Genomic DNA, 23,680 nt, shown 5'->3' on the forward strand with positions numbered 1-23,680 from the left:
ACTCGCAGCTCACAGAGTAAGTGTTTTTTGGCCCATAAAAAATGATAGGTCAACCCGGCCTGACCCGTTAAACTGAAAGCCCGTGTGAGCTAACTTTGAGCAGATCCGTATTGACAGCTCTACTATTAAATGATATTTACTTTTTAATATGGAGAAAAATATTTAATATTAAAGATAAAAAAGGAAAAAAAAATTATCTTATTTTCATTAATGAAAAATGACAAGTAAAATGAGAAATTAAATTAAAAATTTAGAATAGGTAAAATGAACGGACGGAGTACACGTGAAGTCTAACTTGTTGCAAACATGAATGAAGTAATGGTAGGATATATTAGTACTGATCCCAAGGAATGGTAGAATGTAAATTACTACTACAGTATTCCAAAAGTACATCAATTTCAAGGTTTGAACATCTGTGAGATAGAATAAATTTAATGAAGAAGAACATGCTTCCATGCTCTCATGGAAATTTATTTATGCATCACAAATCTCTCCTTCAAAACTGGGGGAAAACACATACATTGAGGAGTTTATTATCCTCCTAATCACGTTAGTTATACATTTTTCACACTACAAATCTTTCCTGGATCACATAGTACTCCATGCACACTGCTCTATGCTTATTTTACTTCCCCTATTCCATTTTAGTTTTTGTCTTTTTGTTTTAAATATAAATTATAGTTCGTTAAGTTATTCTTATTTAGCAAAATTAGATTGGTTTTCCTCTTAAATATTGTGCATATTTCTTTAATGTTAAGATTCGGGAAGTTTTGAAGTAACTAGCTAGTAAAGTTACTATCACGCATGTGAGCAGAAGGTCATGAATTCAAACATTAAACAATTTCTGACAGAAATATATGGTAAGACTGCATACAATAGAGTGTTATGGTCGGGCCCTTCCTCGAACTTTTTGCATGACGGAAACTTTAGTACACCGATCTATCCTACTTGTTTAATTTTAGTCTTAATTGAAAGCTAACTGCAAATTTTAGTCTTAAATTTTTAATATGAAAATCATTTTGGAGCAAATTTTATGAGTTAAAATAAGATGAAGGTAGTATTTAATTTATTCTTTCTCAAAGATACAGTGAAACCTCTCTAAATTAATATTGTTGGGGTCATAAAATATTATTACTTTGTAAAGATATTATTCAATTGATAAAGTAATATTTATTAATCTAAAGTATTACTTATTAATCTAAAGAGTTTCTTTGAGATTCAATGAAGGGTAATTTTTAATTACATCAAAACTATTGTGTCTTACTAATTTACATTGTATATATATTGAATTATTGATAAAAAGAATCATTATACATAAAGTAGAATGTATGATGTATGACTTATTGTAATTTTTTTTTAATTAAATAATTTATTGTAATTTCATTGTTGAGAGGTTCAAGATTAGAAGAAATTGTGGAACTAGGCGTACGGAAACATTTATTGAGTCTAGAATTCTTCACAATCTTTTGGAGCAGTTCAAGAAGATAACATCAAAATTTTTAAGATACAATAAAAAAAGTTAGAGATGAGTTTCAACTAGATTTAAATTTGAGCAAAAAATATTAGAATCATATTTCACTAAATTGTATTAAATATTTTTATAATTTTTTTTTAAAAAATAATTTATAATAGGGAAGTGCTAAATGGCCACAAAAATATGGCCCAAATTTCACTACAAGAAAATGTACAATTAGCAACAACTTTTTAGCAACAACAATATTATTGTTGGCTTAAATCAATAAATGGCAACAACTTAATTTTATTGTTGCTACATCTTGAAATTTTTAACCACGGTTTTTATATTGTTGCCCAAAAAATTTATTTTGTTGCTATATTCTACAATTAATATAAGAAAATTTAAATATTAAAAACTTGCAACAAACATAATTTTGTTGTCTGATTTTAATAAAAGGCAACAACTTATTTTAATTGTTGCTATTTTATAAATTATTTGTCAATAATATTTTTTTTATATTGTTAATCTGCTTAATTAGCGTTTAATTCATTAATTTTTTTTTAATTTTCCGCCAAAAATTAGTAAGACTTTGGATTAAAAAGGACTCCCAAGTTGTCCAATTAAGTGGGAGTCCTCCAAGTTTTTTAAATTAGGTGAGAGGGACAAGTTTTTTTTTCTTTTTAAAGTTTTTTTGTCCCAACAACTTGTTCCAATTGTAGAACAACTTTGGTAGCTGTTCGACATCTTTGCGAAGTTGTTAAACAACTACCGAAGTTGCTAGACATCTTTGCGAAGTTGTTCAACAACTATCAAAGTTGTTCAACAACTGCACAAGTTGTTCAACAACAGCGCGAAGTTGTTCAGACAACTAATGTAGTTATCCAACAACTATCACAGTTGTTCAAAAAGACTTAGTTTTTTTTTAAAAAATTGTGGGACCCACTTGTCCTCTTTTCTTAATTGGAAACTTTATGGGATCTTTTGACTCATTTTTCTCAGTTCTCAAATCCCTCAAAAAACTCCTCCAAAATAAGGTTTTCTTTTTTCATTGCATTATCTCTTCTACGATTCCTTTATTGCGGCTTTACCCATTTCGTTACTCTCTACTAATAGATTCCTTCTTTATTCAGTTCACTGTCTTTCTTTACCCATTTGGTACGTACTCTCTTTATTATTTTACTTGTTTATGGATTTTATGTTCAATTTCGATTTGAAGTTGCTAATTCGAAGAGATAATTGGGTGTTCCAATTTGATAAGTAAAGAGTATAATTTGCCTTAGTTTAGAATTAAACAGCGGCATATTTCCTCAATCGAATTAAACACGCACATTTCTTCCTCTCCGGTTAAAAATGGCCCCCGCTGAGAACGGCAGCACGCAACTGCAACAATCAATGTTGATCTTCCTAGGCACTGGTTGTTCCAGTGTCGTTTCCAATGCATTGTGCCTCATCCGTCCATCAAATCCTCCTTGTACCGTTTGTTCCTAGTCAGTTACTATTACACCTGAAGATAAACCTAATTATAGTTCATTTCTTCATTATCTACTTTTTTTTAATTATATTGAGTAGATATGTTTTTTAAAATTGGTTTTTATCTTATCGAGGACTTGATCATGGCTAGGAGGTTGTTGAGGGTACGAATTAGGGTGGTAGGTTAGCATGTGGTAGAGTATGGTCCCATTTATCCTTCCATACTAGTAATCGTAGCATTTCTTATATAGCTTTTTGTTCTTAAGTTTCTGTTTTTGAATTGTTTTTCACCTTATCTAGGATATGGCCTTATATAGGAGGTTGTGGAGTATACAGATTAGGATGGTAGATTAGCAGGTAGTAGAATATGGTCCTTCTTATCTTTCCATGCTAGTAGTAGCATTAATTCTGTAGTTTTTTATTCATAGATTTTTTTTGTCTGCCACATCTTGTACTTTGATTATTGTGTTTTTGTTGTATTTGCTATTCACTATGTTTTGTCATGCTTTCTATAGTATTTTCAGTTCTCTTTTTTCCTTTTTGAAATTGTTTTAATCTGTTTTTGTGCGAGTTGATGGTCTATTAGAAGCAGCCTCTCTACCTCCATGTAGGGGGTATGGTCGGCGTACACCTACCCTCTCTAGATCTTACTTTGTGGGATTACACTGGATATATTTTTGTTACTATTTAATTTGCTTTCCAGGTGAGTGATCTGTGTGTGTATAATTTGTATGTTCTTATTTAGTTTAGTCGAATCTAGCAACTTGTTAAGCAATGTGTTTGATAAGTAATTGTTACAGTTTCAATTGAGAACTGTTTAATTGTAGTTTATTGAGTTAAATGGAGTATGGTTTATGATAAAACCAATGGAAAATTATTACTGGTGAATGCTAGTACAGATTGTTCCTTTTCTTTGTGCATTTAGTTATTAAAGTTTAAGTCTTTTGAGGATTGTTTGTGCTGAATTATGTGAGATCTCATATAAAAGTTCACGTTGTTAGATAGATACATTTATATACTTTTATTTGTTGGTCCGGCCCCCTGTGCATAGCGGTAGTTTTAGTATATCGGGCTATATTTTTTTTAAAATTGAAAGTTCTTGTTCTTTTATAGTACTTGTCACGTGTAATCAACCAGAAATCTTGAAAAAAAATTAAGTATCTGAGAATGCTTCTTTTAAATCAGTTCAAGATTCAATTTTTCAAACACCATAGTTGTTATAATAGGTATATTACTCATGCTAAAAGATTGAAAGTTTCAAACTTTAAGCACGTAGCCTGTAAGCCCATTCTAGATGAATTTAAAGGTCAAAATCTATGTGTAAAGCACAAAGTTTTAGCTGTTTCTTCGAATGTAGATGAAGTTAGTATTTCTGAAAGCTACAAGGTTCAAGAAAAGAGCTTTTGGGGTGTTGTAGGTCCAGGATATTGGGATTACCTGTAGCAACTATAAAATCTGGTCCACTTCCATCAACTATATCATTTTTATTGACTTGAGTTTATATTATTTCATCAATAATTCTTGTAGCTAAGCTTAGTTTTGCAGCAATGGAAGAAGATGGGGTTGTTGAAGTTAGCTTCACTAGCCTTGCAACCAAGGCGTTGGGAAGTACACTCGGTTCTTTAGTCGCTTTGATTTATGGTTCGTTAACTTTTGCTTTGTTAGTAGCATGTGTTTCAGGCATTGGTTCGATTATTTCTCTGTGGTTTCCTAAGATCAATCATGTTCTTGCTAATGGGCTATTTCCATCACTAGTTGGGATAGTTCTATGTTTGTTACCGTTCAACGTTATCGATGTAGCTAATAGGTTTCTATGCATCACAATGCTTTTCTCCATTACAACATTAGTTGAAACTGGAATAGTTGTTGGGAGAATGAGTATTCTTGGTTCTTTTGGATTTTCTTCGTGGAGATTTTCATCAGTCTTGCCTGTTATTCTGGTGGTTGTGCTTAAGATGGGGTTCCATGTAATCACACCTTTCATTTGTAAACTTGCTGGTAACACTGTACATGATGCTAGAAAAGCAATAATCATAGGTGGAACTATTCCTTTAGTTATGGTTATGTCATGGAATTTGATTATTTTGGGACTTTCTGGTCACAATGCTTCACTTGTCTCAAACGATCCAATTTCACTCTTGCTATCTGTTAACTCCTCTGCTATACCAGCACTTCAAGGTTTTGCATTTTCAGCACTATTTCAATGATTCTCAAAGGCAGGCTACTAAAAATGCAGGGGCTAATAGTGGTCTGAATATGGAGGATTATTAATGAGCCTACTGTTATTGCAATTGCTTATAATTTGGATAAGAAGGCTACGAGTATTGGCGAAAAGAATGTGTTGATCTTTGATCTTGGTGGTGAAAATTTTGATGTTTCATTGCCTATTGAGGAAGGGATTTTTGAAGTGAACGCTACTTCTAGTGATATACATTTAGGTGGTGAAGATTTTGACAATAGACTTGTCAATCACATTGTGCAAGAGTTTAAGAGGAAGCATAAAAATGATATTAGTAGCAACTCGAGGGCGCTGAGGCGATTGAGAACCACCTGTGAGAGGGCGAAGAGGACTTTCTCTTTGACTGCTCAGACGACTATTGAGATTGATTCTTTATATGAAGGAATCAATTTCTATGCTACGATAACCAGGGCGAGATTTGAAGAGATGAACATGGATCTTTTCAGGAAATGAATGGAACCTGTGGAGAAATGCTTAAAGGATGCCAAGATTGATAAGGGTCAAGTGTACGAATAATCCAAAACTGATGAGGTCGTGGCTTATGGTGCTGCTTTTCAAGCTATAATTTTGAGTGGAGAAGGTGACCGGAAAGTTCAAGATTTGCTGCTTCTTGATGTCACACCTATCAGTCTTGGTATTGAGACTGCTGGTGCAGTGAAAAGAGATACTAATTTTGAGTTAGCTGATATTGGTATCTTGTTAATGTGTGTGGGAACAAATATAACAGCTATGTAGATCTCTGTGTCCTGAATAAAGCTTGTTTTTCACCTTAAAAAAACTGTTGATCTTGAGATTGTTTTTCTTTATTATTCTCAGTAATACCCTGCATTTGATCTTTATTAAGCATAATGAAATATATTTTTGGTAAATATTTACTTATGACCTATGGTCTATATGTTGGTGAACAGTTGATGGAATATTTACAAGAAAAGCAAAAACAAAAATCATAGTTGCAAAAAGAACTGGATCGCTCAAAAGACAACTTCACTTTTGAGAAGCAAAATTTGGAAGTGGCTGATTGTGATTGTGATATATTCAGATCTTTATGCAATGAAGAAGATACAGAGTTTCAGGTATTTGTTAAAAGTTATTAAATTTTATTTATTAAAGCGAAAATCATCTCATTTTATTGATTCATTCTTGACAGGTTGCTTTAATAGAGAAGCAAAACTTAGAATTACAATTTTCAAAGTTGCTGGGTCCTCAAGGTTTGAAAAAAATCCAAAAGAGTTGGTTGAAGAAAATAACCAGGTAGACCTATGAATTTGACCTTTGTCCAAATTTGTTTGTAATCCATAAAATACAAACTCATGAATCTTTCACTAGCAGGTCTTAGAAAAGTTTCATGAAGAGTTGAAAGCTCGTTCTATGTTACGTACTGTAGAAAAGACAAAGAAGAGACTTTTGAGTGAAAAAGCATTGCTTGAGGGAAAAATTGAAGAAGTAGAGAAGAAGATGAAGATTTAAATCAAGTAACAACAGAAGTGCTATCGGAGAAGATTTTTTTTTTTAATTACTTAGTATAGGATCATAATGATCAGTTTATATTTTTTTTACAAGTTAAGACATGTAGTACTTAATTTTCTGAAAGTAGAAAATATCTAGTTCATGAATCTTATATATTTATTGACCTTTGCAAACTATGTAATTTTTAATTTTTAGAATTTTTATAAAATTGTATTTAAAATGTGTTTGTGTATGTAGCAACTACTCACAAATTGTTGCTAAAAGTTTATAGAAAATATTTAAGTTATGCAATAAAAATTATTGTTGCTAAAAAGCTTTCTAACCACCTACTAACTAATTTTTTGACAAGTTTTTGCAACAACTAATAATGTTGGTAAAAAAAATAATTTATAGCAACATTAAACTTTGTAGCGAAATTTGTTATAAGCCACAACCATACAAATGTAAGACAACAACTTTTTTGGTTACGTAAAATTATTTTTGACAATAATATATTTTATTGTTGCAAAAACTTTTTCCATCGGAATTTATTGCAACGACGTGCAACAACTTTTTTATTGTTGCCAAAAGTACTTTTGGCAACAACATAGAATATATGGCAACAAAAAAAATTGTTGGAAAATGTCTTCTTTCTTGTAGTGTTTGGCCACAATTGTGAAAAGACTGCAATGACCTTTTTCTTTAATCAAAGAAAATTAAATTATTTGTTATGCCTTAAACTTAAAAGTCAATTCTCACATTGAAAACTATTCTTTTACTTTTTTTGGGTGAAGAGGAGAGCATAACATTAATAGTTAAACAAAGTTAATTACAAGACGGATAGTAAGGGACTCAGGGTCCTCTAAATCATGTTGGTAAGAAGCCATGTTAATATTAGTTACATAATTTTGTACAACCTTTCTAGGAAAGGCAATCCCTAACTTGTCCGATTCAATAGCTCTTCGCAAACGAAGGTGAAACTGTCAAAATTTGCACCTGATCAAGAGCTGCCTCCCCTCCCCAGGATCTGGCTAGTGCTTCAGCAACCTTGATCTGCTGCCTGTATGAGTGCTTCAGTGTTGGATTGCTCAAACCCTACATTAAGAAACTTCATTCCGAAATAACATTGCAGTAGCCAAGGTGGTTAGTGCATATCATTTCTATGGCAGTCTTACAATCTGAATTAACTTCGATGGGGGTCAGTTTTTTGGAGTGGGATATCCTAAGGCCTTCAAAGATTTCTAAGAGTTTTGTTTGCTGCACATCAACATGGGGGAGGTCTTTTATAAAGCCCAGGATCCAGTTTCCCTCATGGTCTCTAAACACACCCCTTACTCTACCTGGTCCCGGTTGATTCTTGACACTCGCGTCTGTGTTAAGTTTATAGGAGCCCTAGGTTGGGGTTTCCCATTTGAGGTAAATGGTGGAGGAAGTCTTTATGGAGCTGGTTGAATTCACAATGGTAAGAATATATTTATTGGCATGAGCTAATATTTATTCAATAGAGATATTGTCATCTCTTTTGTTGAACAAGTTATAATTTATGGTTAACCAAATATTCCACATGCAAAAAGGGAGAATGGTGTCCCATGAGTACCAGTTGGTTAAAGGTTTATTCCCAAAGGCATTCTAGGTTTCAATCCAGTTGTGACTATTAAGGGTGGAAGAGTTGAAAGAAGTGACGGAGATTCTTTTAGAAGCAATTCCCTCCCAAAAACTTTGGCTTTTGGTCACTGGAAGAAGATGTGAGAGATATCTTCTTCTAGATTTTTACAATGATTGCAGTGAGAAGGCACCTCCATTCCCAGGTGTCTGAGAAAACTCCCAGTTGGGAGTCTATTGTGGTTGAGGAGCCAGAGGAAGGTTTTTATCCTATTAGGTGTTCTAAGCTTCCAAATCCAAAGATATTTTTTATCAGGTTCAGATAAGACACATATATACTTGGTTTGAAGAGTGTTGCATGCACTTTTCATAGTGAACTTGCCATCTGGGGAACTATCCCAGATGAGTTTATCCTTTTGCACAGTTTGGTAGGGGATATATGTATTGGTGATAATATTCTGAAGATCATGGGGTAGAGTAAAAGATATGGCACCAAGATTCCATGTTCTATGTCTGTGAATTGTATCTACATTAAGCTTGTCTTCATCTTTATTTAGAGGGCCAGAAATGTATCTCCTAATAGAATGGTGGTTGGGGATCCATTTGCCTAAGAAGAATCTGACTCTGTTCCCTCTGTAGACAGTCCATCTTTGGTTTTCCATGAAGGTTAACCATTTCTCTTTAATGTATTTCCATGTTCTGGAACAAGCTTTTTGGTTTAATCTTTTTTGGTGTTATATGCAGTATTTGCTGTAGAAGATTTTTGTACAAAGAGATTGAGTGTTCTGGTAAATTCTCCAAGCCAGCCTAGCATGACCAGCCTTATTTCTGATCTCACATTTTTTAGGCCCAACCCCCCCTTTTCTTTGGCTATGGAGATTCTCTCCCGGCTAAGCAAATGAATCTTTTTCTTGTCAGCTGTACTGCCCCAGAAAAAATTTCTTTGAATTTCATTAATGGTTTTAGTAGTTATGTCAGGGATTTTAATGAATAGCATAACATGGGAGGGGATGGAGGCAAGGGTATACTTAGTTAAGATGAGCCTTCCAGCCATGGAAAACATTTTATTTTTTCATCCACCCAGTCTTTTATGCATATTATCAATAATTAATTGAAAATCACTATTGGAGGGTTATACATGGAAGATAGGAAAACCTAATAACTTACCAAAGGTGTTACTGGGGTTGATCTTTAGGAGGCTAATGCAGGAGGACATAGTGGTGTCCTTGCAATTTGAAGAAAAGACTATCTTAGATTTAGTTTGGTTAACCTATTGGCCTGATCTAGCACATAAGTCTTTGAAAGCATGATTTATTGCTAGGTAGGCCTAAGGGTTGGCTCTTGGAGGAGGATTAAGTTATTTGTAAAAAACAGGTGGAAAATGGAGGGACCATGATAAGAGATGTTTATGGGTTACCACTCTTTATTAGAAACTTTTGAGTCAATGTTTCTGGAAAGTCTCTCCACGCAGAGGATGAAGAGGTAAGGAGAGAGGGGGTCTCCTTATCTGATGCCTCTAGTGGGTTTGAAATATTGAGACTTGGATCCATTTATGAGGATGGAAATGACAGTGATGGAGACACAGGACATGATGAGTGAGATGAGAGGTTGAGAAAAAGCAAAACTGAAGTGTATCCTTGATGAAGGACCATTCCAGTCTGTCAAAGGCTTTCTCAAGGTCAATTTTTAGGATCATACTGCCTTGTTTTCCTTTCATCCTCCTGAAGTGTGTTATGAATTCTTGAACAATCATGGCATGGTCAGAGGCTTTCCTGTTTTGAAGTAAGCTTGCCTGACTAGAACCAATGATCTTATGGGGGAGAGGTTTTATTCTGAAGACAATAATTTTTATGATGAGTTTGTACAGGGTATTACACAGGCTAATGGCCTATAATTTTTTATTAAAACAACATTGGGATACTTAGGGATTAAACACAGAAAGGTATTATTTACAGAGGGTTCCATAGTGCTAGTCCTGAAGGTGTCATGGCAGAATTCCATAACCTGAGGTTGTACTATCTCCCAGTATTTTTGTAAAAAATTATGTTGAATGTCATCTGGCCCAGGGGCGTTCATAGGACTGAAGATTTCATGACCCTAGTGATTTCAGAGTCAGTCAAGTGAGAGGTTAGCAAAGAAAGGTCAGAAGTGGTAAGAGTGTTGCAGGATACAAAGGTCTGATATGTGGGATGGTTTATGTTTAAAGAGGCACTATGTCTGGTTGTGTAGAGTAAGGAGAAGAATTCAGTGATATGGTTGGCTACGTTAGTGTGGTTCTCTATCCAGTTCCCAGCCTCATCCTTTAGGTTGAGGATTTTGTTCCTTTTTTTTCTATTAGTGTAGAGGCATGGAAAAACCTGGTGTTAGAGTTCCTTTGCTGAAGCCAGTTAATTCTAGATTTGGTTTTTCAGAAGTCCTCTTCAAACTTTAGCATGATGTCATACTCTGAGGTAAGCTCAGTTTCAAGGTTTTGCAAGAAGACACTGGAAACATAATGAGATGATCTTTGGATTCCCTCAATCCTAGCTATCAGTCTTTTTATTTTTTGGAAGATGTTTCCAAAAGACTCTTTATTCCAAGTGGTGGAATTTTGTTGGAGTTTGGTGATAGCTTGCACGATAGAAGTAGGAGGGTGGAAGGACTGGTGGACCACTTTTTTAAAACTAGGGTGTCTGGTCCACATAGGTTCCATTTTAAAAGGTCTATTAGAATGGATTTGTTTGATCTTGGAGAGATTAAGAAGCATTGGGCCGTGGGCTGAATGAGTCCTAGGTAGGTGGGTGATGGAGGTGTCAGGGTACCTAGTAATCCAGGGGTTATTAGCTAGACATTTGTCTATCCTTTCAAGGATGTATGCCCCTCTCTTTCTGTATCTTTTGTTTGGCCAAGTGAATTTAATTTCTTTAAAGTCTAGGTCAACTAGCCCACAAAGTTTTAGATAGTTCCAGAAGAGGTTGGTTCTGTATGGGTTTATCTTGTTTTCCCCATTCTTTTCACTGGCCTGGAGGACTTCATTGAAGCCCCTCCTAAGAACCAGTCAATGTTGTGGTTCTGAGCCAGGTTTATAATGTTATCCTATAAGGCAGTTCTTGTGGGAAAGTCAGTGCTAGCATATATACCAGTAAAGAGCCAAGAGTGAGAGGATTAAAGTACCTTAACTCTGGTGTGGATAAACTGCTGAGTGATGGATATATCTTCAAGTTTCAGGAAATACTCCCTCCACATAATAACCATTCCCCCAACTCTACCAATAGAAGGGGATTGAATTTGATCATCAAATCCAAGTTCAGAGGTGATACCCTTATGCTCAACTATTTTTATCTCAAGCAGAACCAACATGGCAGGGTTATGAAGCTTTACTAAGGAGGTACACTACCTCCTAAAAGTTCTACTGTGGGCTTCCCTAACATTCTAAATAATGAAGTTTATCATTATATGCATTGGGATTAGTGGTATGGAGATGATAATCTTTTCTTTCCCCTAGGCTTGAGTGGGGTTGGGTACTCTGAATGGCCTTGGTGTTATCACTGGTGGGTTCTGGTCCATCATTGTCTTCAGGGTTAGAGAGAAGGTCTATGTGTTTTTGGACAAAGCACAATAATAGCTTCTCTTGATGGCTTTTTTAACTCTTATTAAAAGTAATCCTCTAGAAGAAAGGTATCTGGGGTTAGATCTCTAAGGTTTTTTAGGATCTCTTCTGGTTGAATTACCTTAGATTGTTGAGGTTGGAGATTTATTCTTCTTCTTGGTTTTCTACCCATACTTCTGATATTTGGGGTAGTTGTTAGCTTATTAAGGGGCCCACAGGGTTCTATGGTATGAAGGAAAGACCCACTAGTATTGCATTGGAAGGTTAAGTTGGGAAGAAGGGTAGAGTCTGAAACATAATCCCGAGTGATCAGGTGTACAGAGTTCATGGATGCTTGGGCCTGAAGGATGGTTTACATCCATAATTGGTTGCCCAGCAAGTTGACTGAGTGGTCTATTGCTTCCTTCACTACATTGGCCAGGTAATGAGGGTCTTTCAGGGTCAGGATCACAAGTTGATTCCCAATGAAAGAATTGAGTGTTAGGGGGAAGTCCTGTGGGAATAGTTCCAACCAGGATCTTAGTGAGTAATCCTGAGGAGGAGGTACAGTCACCAAGAAGATGGGGGTCTTTGGAGGGGGCATTTGGTGTTTTCTGCTTCTGGGCTTTGTCCATTGGTATTTTAGGAGTTTAGCAGCTGAAGGTTGTTAGGGAGATCTTTACCATTTTTAGAAAGAGGATGTTGGTTGGTAAAGGGAGAGTTAAAAGATGGGACCTCAATGGTCATATCTTGGACGGTTGGGGTTTCTTTAGCTCCCCTTTCAGAGGAGTTATAATCTTCCATTAAATGGATTGATCCTTCAGGGGGAGCATAGGTATTAATGGACATGACCTTGAGGGTCTTGTCATCTACAGTGTTAAGCTGAACATTCCTGTTCTCAGGAATATTTTTTCTCAAAGCATTGGATCTATTCTTTTTGTCAAGCTGGGCTATTTTGTGAACTACTAAAGTTGTCCCTTGGGCAGAAACACCTTTCCCTTCAATAGAATCAACAATGTTATCCAGTTTAGATCCATATATCACCAAAGAGGGGTCTTCAGATCTCTTTGATAGCTGAGAAGGGTTAGCCGGTCTCTTGGAGATATTATGGGAAGGGGTAGTATGGTTAGGGTACTAACTTGCCCGAGATCCAGCATTTGGTACCTGGTCTGAAGCTCTGTTGTTCTATAATTTTCTCTTTGGAAAACTTACCAAGGTCCACATGTCTTCTAATTTTCCCCCAATAGGTTGAGTGATGGTGGATGAGCTTGCGATAGGTGGAGCCTGAGGCGTTGGTGTGAAGGTAAAACCTTTAAGGGTGTGCCCTACCCTGCCACAACCCACGCATAGGACGCCATTTCCTTCGTACTCCACTAGCTGGGTATGTTCTCCGATTGTGATTGTCTTCTGGATTGGATGTCCCAAGGGGATTTGTATACATAGACGTGTGTATCTTCCTCAAAGGGTTGAGGAGGTACACGAGTCGATCTTGAGTAAGGAGCCCAGATGGTTGGCGATTTTCTCGAGTATCAGATGGTTGTAGAACTCCGTAGGGAGTTGCGACAACCTAACCCAAATTACGGTGTGAGACATTGTTAGGTTCAAAGGTGCAAAATTGGGTTCCCAAGAAATTACGGAGAGAAAGCCCCCAACAATGAACCACGGTCCGCTATGTAATGCTTTTATCTTATTCTCTTCCTTCTTGAATTTGGCCGTGAAGAATGCATGGCCCAAGTCGATCAAGATTAGAGGTTCTGACGGCTTCCAAAGTTCCATTATTTTGGATTTGAGTAATTGATAGGAGATCTTTCTGCCCATTAGCTTTACTACCACTGAATGGTGCCAAGGGCGGTAGATCCGTTCCTTTTCAAGATCCGATAGGAGTGTGGATTCCCCATTGGTTGGGCCTACTTTTGACGAGAAGTAACTGTTGGTAGAGTAAGATTTATTGAGATCTTGAGCCTTAGCTGTTAGGATCTCTTTAAAAGATGGTTTTTTATTTTCCGAATCTTCCATGATGATATCAACATTTTGCGGCGGATCCGGTGGATCTGGAGTAGTTGACGGCATATATTCAATCTAGGGACGTGATAGAAGAAGTTGTGACAACTGAAAGTTCAACCTCCAACCTTGCTCATACTCACTAGAATATTAACTAAATTTCAATGATATCCTTTAGCATATAGTAGAATTGATCATGCAAAACATTCTTTAAGGAAGAATTGCTAATAATGAATACATCATTTTGTTCCAATAACTTAAACTATTCTTTTACTACTATTTTCTAGACACTCAAATCAAAATTTTATGCTATTAATTATGTGAGTGAGCCATGACTTTAAATATGGGACACATTCACCTTTTTCTCTTTCTGTCCACTGCTTTTTTATTTCGTTTCTCCCCTTTAATCTTCCTTTTTGTTAAAAAAATTTTGTTACTTCCCCTTTAATCTTCTATCTTGTCTTTTTATTTTTAAAATAATTAAATTTTAAAACTAATTTCATTACATACAAATCATAGTTTATTAAAATAAAATTTTAAAAAAATCATCATTGGTCATTTAATTTTAAATTTATTACATAAAAATTACCTTTTAGTATATAAAAGTCATTTAATTCTAAAATGTCATATAATTTTAATTTTTCATTTACATAAAAGTTATTAATTTTAAAATTTATCACATGAATTCAACATTTTTTTTTGTCACTTAGCAACCATTCAACTTTAAACAAGTTAATTTAAAAGTAAATGTTGCATGAATTTAATATTTTATATAAAAAATATGTTTTTGCTTCAAAATAAATTACATCTATGATAATATTCAAAACATCCATCAGTGGTTTGATACATAGGGTAACACATGACTTTTAGAAATACACACTGTCATATTTGTTTTTCTATTTTTAACGTATTATCAATAATATTTTTTTAAAAAAAATTTAACTGTTTTTCTATCCTGATATACTTATTTTGTTGTAAATTTTACAAAAATAAATAAAATAAATTGTTGTGATAAATTTTAAAGATGGAATACTTTTATGTAATAAAATAGCAAAATATTTTTGTATAATTATTAAAATATTGTTATTTTACGTAAAAAAAAAAAAAAGGAATGAAAGGAATTTTATGTGTGACAAACTCAATGTTAGATGATCATCGATAAATTTTGACCAAAATAAACATTAGTTTAAATATTCTATTTTTAAATTCTTTCAATTTTTGCCTACAACAATATACCCAATGTAATCCCACAATTTTCACCTACTTTAATTATTTTTTAAAATTATGAAAATAAAATAAAAATTGATTACTCATCTATGTTAAATCAAAAAGAGTGATACATAAGTGTTGATCGCACAAGTCTTTCGCCTTTATGTTATGCCGATATGATAAATTGCGGATAGTTACTTATATATATTATCAAATTAATCTCTAAGAAATTATTTTTTAATTATTATATTTAAATAAAATGAAATTGCATATTTAAATAATTTCTACACATAATTTGTGAAGTATTTGATAGCGACAACTCAAATACTTTAGACATTGTAAATGTTGACATATTATAGAATTCATATAGTTTATATTTCATACGTGTCGAACTAAAGAGAGTGAGATATAAGTATTGACCGTACAAGTCTTTCGCCTTTATGTAACGCCAATTTGATAAATTGTGGATCGCTACTTATATATATATATATATATAATGTATAGATATTTATGTATATGGAGAATACTCACAAAAATACCTGAAATTTGACCGGATTACGAGTTGAGCATATTGAACTTTGCGGGGGCCCTATTACACACCTATACTTTTTAAGTGAAATTAATTTCCCCCGGACTTTTTTAAAGTGGAATTAATTATCCCCCGCAAAGCTATACCCAGATTTGACTTTGGAAGTGTAGTACACGCGCTTTGTCTTCTCCATTTTATCACTTTTCAACATTTTTTTACCATTATAACCATATTAAAGATTCCACAACTCAAATTCCTTCTACAAATCAAATTTCAAATGATTTCATTGAGTCAATTACAAGTTTCAAGTCCAAAAAAATGGAAATTCAAATTCAAATTTCAATTTTTGACTATTCAACACAATCTATGGCACATTGAACGCAATGAAACTGGAAATTAAAAACTGGAAATTGAATTTGAATTCAAGTATGAAATTGAATTTGAATTTGAAATTATTTAAAGTTTCAAATTGAAAATTTTCTTCAAGAATTATTCAAATTTGCTTCTAGTTTTGACGAATAATTTTTTTTCCTCTCTTGGTGAATTTTCTTTTTTGATTTTCCCATTAGTTGGTGGCTGATCAATGGTGGTTGGTTGGTGCTGGCAATGCTGGGTTAAATTTTGTCATTTTGATAGAATTGAAGATGACCCATTTGGGGAAGGGGGTGTTGAAATTGAATCAAATTGATGTAATTGAATTGAGTGTGTTGAATATGACCATTTGGATGTGTATGTGTATGATAAAATTGTGTTCAATTTCAACTCAACAATGGAGCAACCATTATTGAAGACTCCATTATTGGAGAGAAAAAAGAAAGAAGATAGAAGAGAAGAGAGAAGAATGAAAAAATAAATAAATAAATATAAAACTTTAAAAAATTAGAAAATTTAGGGGCTATTTGGCAAAAAAAAGAAGTTTTTAATATTTTTTAACAGTTTCACGCGCTCAATACGCGTGACTAACACGCAATGGCCCAAGTGGAAGATATCTGCTATTAAAATACGAAAAAAAAGTTTGGGGGGTAATAGGACCCCCGGAAAGTTCAGCATGCTCAACTGGTAATCCGGTCAAACTTCAGGTATTTTTGTGAGTATTTTCCCATATATATACATACATATATATATATATATACATACATATATATATATATATAGATAGATATATATAAATTAACCATCAATTAATTATTTTTAATTGTTATATTTAAATAAAACATAAATTGTATATTTAAATAACTTTTAAACATAATTTGTGAAACATTTCAATAACGACAACTCAACACACTTTAGAACTGATAAATATCAACACGTTATAGAAATTATGCATATAGTTCATCTATGTTGAACCAAAAGGAGTGAGACATAAGTGTTGATTGTCTTTCGCCTTTATGCCACGTTGATTTGATAAATTGTGAATCATTTCTTATATTTATTACTAAAATGACTTCTAATTAATTATTTTAATTATTATGTTAAATTAAAATTAAAGTATATATTTGAATAATTTTTAAATATAATTTGTGAAATATTTCAATAATGACAACTCAACACATTTTAGACTTGGTAAGTCTCGACATATTATAAAAATTATGTATATAGTCAATATGTGTCGAATCAAAGAGACTGAGACATAAATATTCATGGTACAAGTCTTTTGCCCATATGTTACGCCGATTTGATAAATTGTGAATCATTACTTATATTTGTTACTAAAATGACCTTTAATTATTTATTTTTAAGTATTGTATTTAAATAAAATTAAAATATATATTTAAATATTTCTCAGGCATAATTTGTAAGATATTGCAATAACGACTACTCACCACACTTTAGATCTGGTAAACGTCGACACTTAAAGAAATCATGCATATAGTTCACATATGTCGAACCAATAAGTGTTAATCATACAAGTCGTTTGCCTCTATATTACGCCGATTTGATAAATCATGAATTATTACTTATATTTATTACTAAAATGATCTCTAATTAATTATTTTTAAATTATTACACTTAAATAAAATTAATGTATATATTTAAATAATTTTCAAGCATAATTTATAAAATATTACAACAAAAACAACTCGCAACACTTAACATCTGGTAATCCGATAAGTCGAACCATTAATCCAATAATCAAACTATCATTACAGATTATTGGTTTTGATTTAATTTTGAACAACCGTAGCTAGAGTCAAGGGTGTTATGTTCAAACTTAAAATATGTGAATTAAAGTACTAGTTATTTTTTACCGTCACAAATAAAATTCTTACTATGAAAGAATAAACATTGACTAAGATTACACTGAAATATTGAGATCTCTACCTAATTATTTTTTTCTTAACTTCAAAAAGTGTAAAATTATACTAATTAAAATTAGAGACTTCTAGCTAATATATTTTTCAGAAATACACATATAAATATGAATAATACTTAAACAAATATATTTACCTAAGTAAAAAGATTATTGAAAATGCATTTTCCAAGTTGACAATGAATATAAATCATGAAACAAACACCTTTTCATAGTTAAATTAACCATAATTAAGCACATTAACATAATCAATGTATTGGGAATAGTATAGAAGAATATATTCAACTTTTAAGATAAAAGGGTAAAAATGTCCAAAATGAAACTAGTTTATAGTGTGAACATGTATATTTTCTAGGGATAATACTCACAAAAATACCTGAACTTTAACCGGATTTCCAGTTGAGCATACTGAACTTTGCGGGGTCCTATTACCCCTCTAGACTTTTTAAAGTAGATTTAATTCCCCCCTCCCCTCCCCCAAAAAAAACTCTATACTCAGTTTCGGCGGCTGGCGGTGTAATATAAGGGTCAATCTCATTTTTACACATGTATTGGCGCATGTAATACACGCTTCAACCTCATAGTTACACTTGTCCAAGTGGGCAGATATATGCCATTGTAGACACGTAATTTTGTCCGTCCCAAAAAATTAATTTCTACTAATTTGTCTCACCCTACCTATCCCCTACCCCTACCAACCCTACCCACTACCTACCCCTACCCTCACCTAATCCACCCACTAGGCTGCCACCCTCACGTGCCTGCCCCATTTTTCCAGCAACAACTCCACTGCCATATACAATTTATACACTCTCAATTCTCATAGATTCTCACATTACACACATAATTATATACAAACAGCAACCATACATACCATACCATTAACAATACAACAAAGGCACATACACAGTGAACTCCTCCCATACGCGACCCAGCTCCAACTAATAGAGGCAACATCATCTTCTTCTCTTCGACTCACCACAGTACACCTACATACAATACTTATAAATTGACCAAATATACCACCCAGAAAAGGGAGTAGATAGGGAGAGGCAGCAACAAAGAGAGAGAAATTAGAAAGACAGAGATCGAGACTTTGTGTTGAACGAAAAAGGGGAATACGGAGATTTTGGGGTTTTTCGGCTGCTTCTCGCCAAAAAGACATCACCATCATTGAAACCTGAGTGGTTTTCTCCGTTCTCTGTTCTGTCGGCGCTCGCCGAAGCTCCAGCTAGGAGAAATTTATTGGTTCTCTTCTTGATTTCGTTTTAGGGTTCATTGTTATCGCTGGTTCTTTGTTTCAAATCGATTTCTAAATAATCTTCTCTATACCGAGTTGGATTTGTCGCGGTTGAGGTTATTTTGTTTGAGGTTCCAAGTCCGGATTTTCTTAAATATTATTATCGATGAAAATCAGTCATCGAAAGGTCCGATTCTATCTCTTCACATTTTAGTTCGTCATATATGTTTTGATTTGTGTGAGATTTGGTTGAATATTGGGTGATATTGATTTGTTTTGCTAAATTTCGTTCAATAAATGGTTGTGGATTATTGAAATAGTAATCTTGAATTTGATGAAATTTGGTGTTAAAATGGAATGTGGGGGTTGGATGATAGGAATTGATAAAAATAAATATTGTTTAGTCTTGATTTATTGTTGTTGGTTATTTTGGAACAAATACGAAGTTCGAATGTGATAGTATCATGATTAGGCCATCAAATGAATAGGCAAAAGTTTAAGTTCGGGAAGGCAAATTTACGAATGATGTTGGATTGGATGAGTGGAATGTTGAATGTGTTGAATGCTTTTCTAGTTTATCTCATGAAATTGAAATTGTATTTTTTTTGCTGGGGAATGCCCCGAGGGATTTGTATTGATTTATCCGGGGGATGTCCCAAAGTACCATGTACTTAAAGATGATGCACGATCAAGGCTCGAAACGTCGGGAGGAAAAAGCAATGGAGTGTAATTTATAATTAACATAGAATAGAGTAGGTTTATGTTTTCGCATTTTTCTATATCGGGATTGTAATAATCAGACTGGACACTAAATTTTGGATTATTTTGTTTTGTTTGCTTGAATGATTGTTTATGCATTTTTGTGTGGTTTATACATTTGTAATGTCAAATTAGCCGATAAGCTCCACCAAGTGACTGTGGTCGAACCACAGGATTGAGGGGAGCCTAACACCTTTCTCTCGGTCAACAGAATTTCTTAGTCGGAATCTCTATTCACAAATCAGTTTTAAAGAGTCAAATCATTTTGAAAAGGATCATTCAAAGGTGACTTGGCACACCGAATTATGTCAAGTGGCGACTCTGAATAAAAATATAAATAATCCTTTTTGAAATAAATTTTCATCTTTTGTCACTTTAATACCTTTCGAAACTCTAAAATCAATTCTTTTGGTTAAAAAAAAGAGGTGTGACAGCTCTGGCGACTCTGTTGGGGAATACTAAATTATTTGAGCTTATTTTTTGGGAGTTGTATCAGCTTAATTTGGCACTATAGGTGTATAGATATTTTATTTGTGCAGTTTTGTGTTATTGTTTACCATTGTTGAGTGCCTACGTATTCTTTATTTAACAGTTTTTATTTATACGTTACCGCTTTATATCTGACATCATTTGCATAACCCGAGTGAATTCTTTCTGCAACAAGTCTCAGAGTGCACGTCGTGTACACGAACTCTAGTTGAGTCACCCTTATTTTAGGAGGGGGAGCCGTCGGATGTATGGAGTGGGCGGAAAGCTATTGCCGCCACTATCGATCATACGCTCCCGTCCTTGTTAGTGAACCCCAGCGTAGGTCAACCTTTAGATCATGCTTATTTGCATCATATCGAGACCTAGCGGGACCCATGTGGCCCTTTGTAGGAGACTCACCTCTAAAGCATCTCTATGTACTAAATGTTTGCATCTCTGAGGGTAACGTGGTCATTCGACGGACTGATTTGAAAAAAGCATGTGTTAGAACTAAAGTGTGTAGACAAAACATTTGAAAAAAAAGAGGAAAAAGAAAGAAAAAGTGAGATCGAAAAGAAAAAGAGAGTGTCGTAGTTTTAGAGTTCTTTATGGCTTTTGTTTTTTAAAATTCAAAAAGATTTTTTTTATTTTTGCACTCATTTGTCAAAAAAGCATCAAAAATATTTTCCTTTGTCTTCTTTAGTAAAATTCAAAATTCAAAATTCAAAATTCAAAAATTCAATCAAAAAGATTTTTTCGAGGAATTTATTTTTAAAAAAAATGATAGAAGTTTTGTACATTTCATATAACAAAAATATTAAAAAGATTTTTCTTTCACTGTTGTTGGTGTCTAGTTTATGTAAAGTATCAATTTGGAAACCCAAAAAGATATTTTAACATTGTGTGTCATCTTTTTATGATACGATTCAAATGGTCACCTTAGCTTTCGATGACATCATTCGAAGTCAGTACGTGGGGAATCAAGCTTTGGTCGCATTGAGAACACGGGATCCTACATGGAGCAGCCGATTTGAGTACACCAAAGAGCAATCCCACGTGTGGAAGATTGCTTGGAGCATTGAAAATTGAGGACTCACGGTTTTGGGCCTTCATTAAGGGCATTTTGGTCACTTAGCCTTGTCCAAGTAACACTCCATGACCATCCTTTTTCATTAAGGGTATTATGGTCATTTTGTTATGTAATAAGTTAGACTATAAATAGGTTCTATTAGCTCATTTGCTAGTTAGTTTTTGAAAGATGAAAGATTGAAACACTTGAAATCCTCTCTCTTGAGAGTAGACCACCTTAGTATACTCTTAGTTAGGACTTGGAAAAGTCATCCTTAGTATTGGGCTTGGAAAAATCCAATATTGTTCTTTGCTAGGAAACGGTGGATCTTAAGGTAAATCGATTACCTTGGCAGTCACCGTAAGAGTGTGATTTTGATTATTACATTCATTAGGGGTTAATGTTGAAATATACATGGTTCTTAAGCTTGTAATAATCTTGGTCTCACTGTCTATCCTTTTATTATTTTGCAAATCCGTGTGTTTTTATGTTTGTCATCTTGTATCCCTTTGTGTTGCTTGTTCTTCTCACATTTTGTGGACTATTTTGGCATCTTGGTGGACTGATTTGTATCAATTTATGGTCGTGTCTCTTAGGTTAGGTTTGAATCATTTGTCTAATCTTTATTTGTCCAATCTGGACGAACTACACATACATGATTCTCATCTCTCAGGGCGGGATGCGTAGGCAGCCCTCGGTGGGTCCGATAATCTTTTAAGTTCAATTGTTGTCCTAGTCCTAATTAAGGTCCATTTTCTGCTTAGTCAAGTATTTGTTAACGGTCATAGCTAGCTAGGTTGAGTCTTCTTAGCGTTTCTATTCGGCGATTTTGAGTTATAGGTCGTCTTGTTCCTGTGTTACGTGATACTTCTTTGTGTCAGAATCTCGAGGGCCGGGAATTCTCTTGCCCTTATTGAATCATGAGTCATAACTCTGTGTATTGTTACAGGATGGAGCCGTCCACAGGGTCTAGAGTCTTGATGATTTCCAAGGTACCCAAGAAGTTAATCAAATAGTGGGGTATGCTCAACTACTCTAAAAGGCATGAGATAGAAAAATTGTTAGGCAATCTTACATTGTTTTTGAATATCACATCCCGACCAGATCTGATAGAGGCCGCATCGACCTTCTAGGATTTAGACAGCTTGGTGTTTAGGTTCGGAGATTGTGAAATGACGCCTACCCTGGCTGAAATATCTGGTCTGTTTCATTTTCCATATATCGGTGAGAAGTTAATCCTAGATCGAAATCATTCTAGCAGGAGATTTCTCGAGCTTTGCGGTTTGAAGGCAAATGAACACCTAGGGTCCCTGAAATAATCTTAGATTTCCTTAGATTATTTGTTCGGTAGATTCGGGTCTCCAGATTGTTTTGATTACTTTTGGGATGAATTTTGTACTACCAAGAAGAATTGGGAAAAACGGCGTCTTGAGGTTTTCTGTTTGGCGTTGTTAGGTAATTTAGTGTTCCCATTAGATTTTGGTGGAACTATATAAGGCTTTGACCGAGGTAAGAGGGGGGCTGCAATTTTTTGAAGGAAGCAATTTGATATTACAATTATGGATGATGGAACATTTGCACACTCCTTCTTTGGTCAGACCTGATGTGATTGATCGTTGTTTAAACGAGCGACTGAACGCCATCGAACAAAGAATGCATTTTGATAAGTTCACGTTACCTATAGGAGTCAATGCTTGGGTCAAATTTCTTAAAGCAAGAACTCATGAAAATATCCTTTAGACTTATCGTTGGCTCAATCAGAAGGTAATCTTGTATGGATGGCGCATGGAACCTCTTCTTATTCTGATTGGGCTCAAATGCACTAGACCTTACAACCCGAGTAGGGTAATGCTTCAATTGGGTAGACTTCAGGACATTCCACTAATAATGGATCTTCAAAAGGATGTCGAGTATTTTAAGAATATAGTAAAAGGGAAAATCAGATATGAGCAATTCTGGCTTAATGCAACAAAAATGGGTGTAGATTCTCTCAAAGAAGGTATGGATAATCCAGGATACACTCCAAGATATAGAATTAGGCTACAATCTATTCCTTGAGGTGTCAATAGACCATTGCCAGCGTAACCTAGAGAGAGAATACAGGAAGAATGCATAATTGATGATTGTCAGGATGAAAGTGTAGGGGCCAAAGTGGAGTTGTTAAGGGTTCAATTATTAGGTTTGCTTACAACTATGAAAGGGTATCAGAGAAATATTTTCAGGTGTACCCCTCAAGAGGCAGGAATACGTGCCAGGAGCTTCTTCCCAAGCATTAAAGATACATTGCAGGATATGCTACAAAGTTTGAATGGG

At 34.3% G+C, this 23,680-nt stretch overlaps 2 pseudogenes; both read left to right on the forward strand.

Annotated features, from left to right (window-relative positions):
* Positions 1 to 2,806: 2,806 nt before the first annotated feature.
* LOC107876755 lies at positions 2,807 to 5,121 on the forward strand (annotated as a pseudogene).
* A 4-nt stretch (positions 5,122 to 5,125) lies between these two features.
* Positions 5,126 to 6,632, forward strand: LOC124885860 (annotated as a pseudogene).
* The last annotated feature ends 17,048 nt before the right edge of the window (positions 6,633 to 23,680 follow it).

Source organism: Capsicum annuum, chromosome 7 (assembly GCF_002878395.1).
Source record: "Capsicum annuum cultivar UCD-10X-F1 chromosome 7, UCD10Xv1.1, whole genome shotgun sequence".
Lineage (NCBI taxonomy): Eukaryota > Viridiplantae > Streptophyta > Magnoliopsida > Solanales > Solanaceae > Capsicum > Capsicum annuum.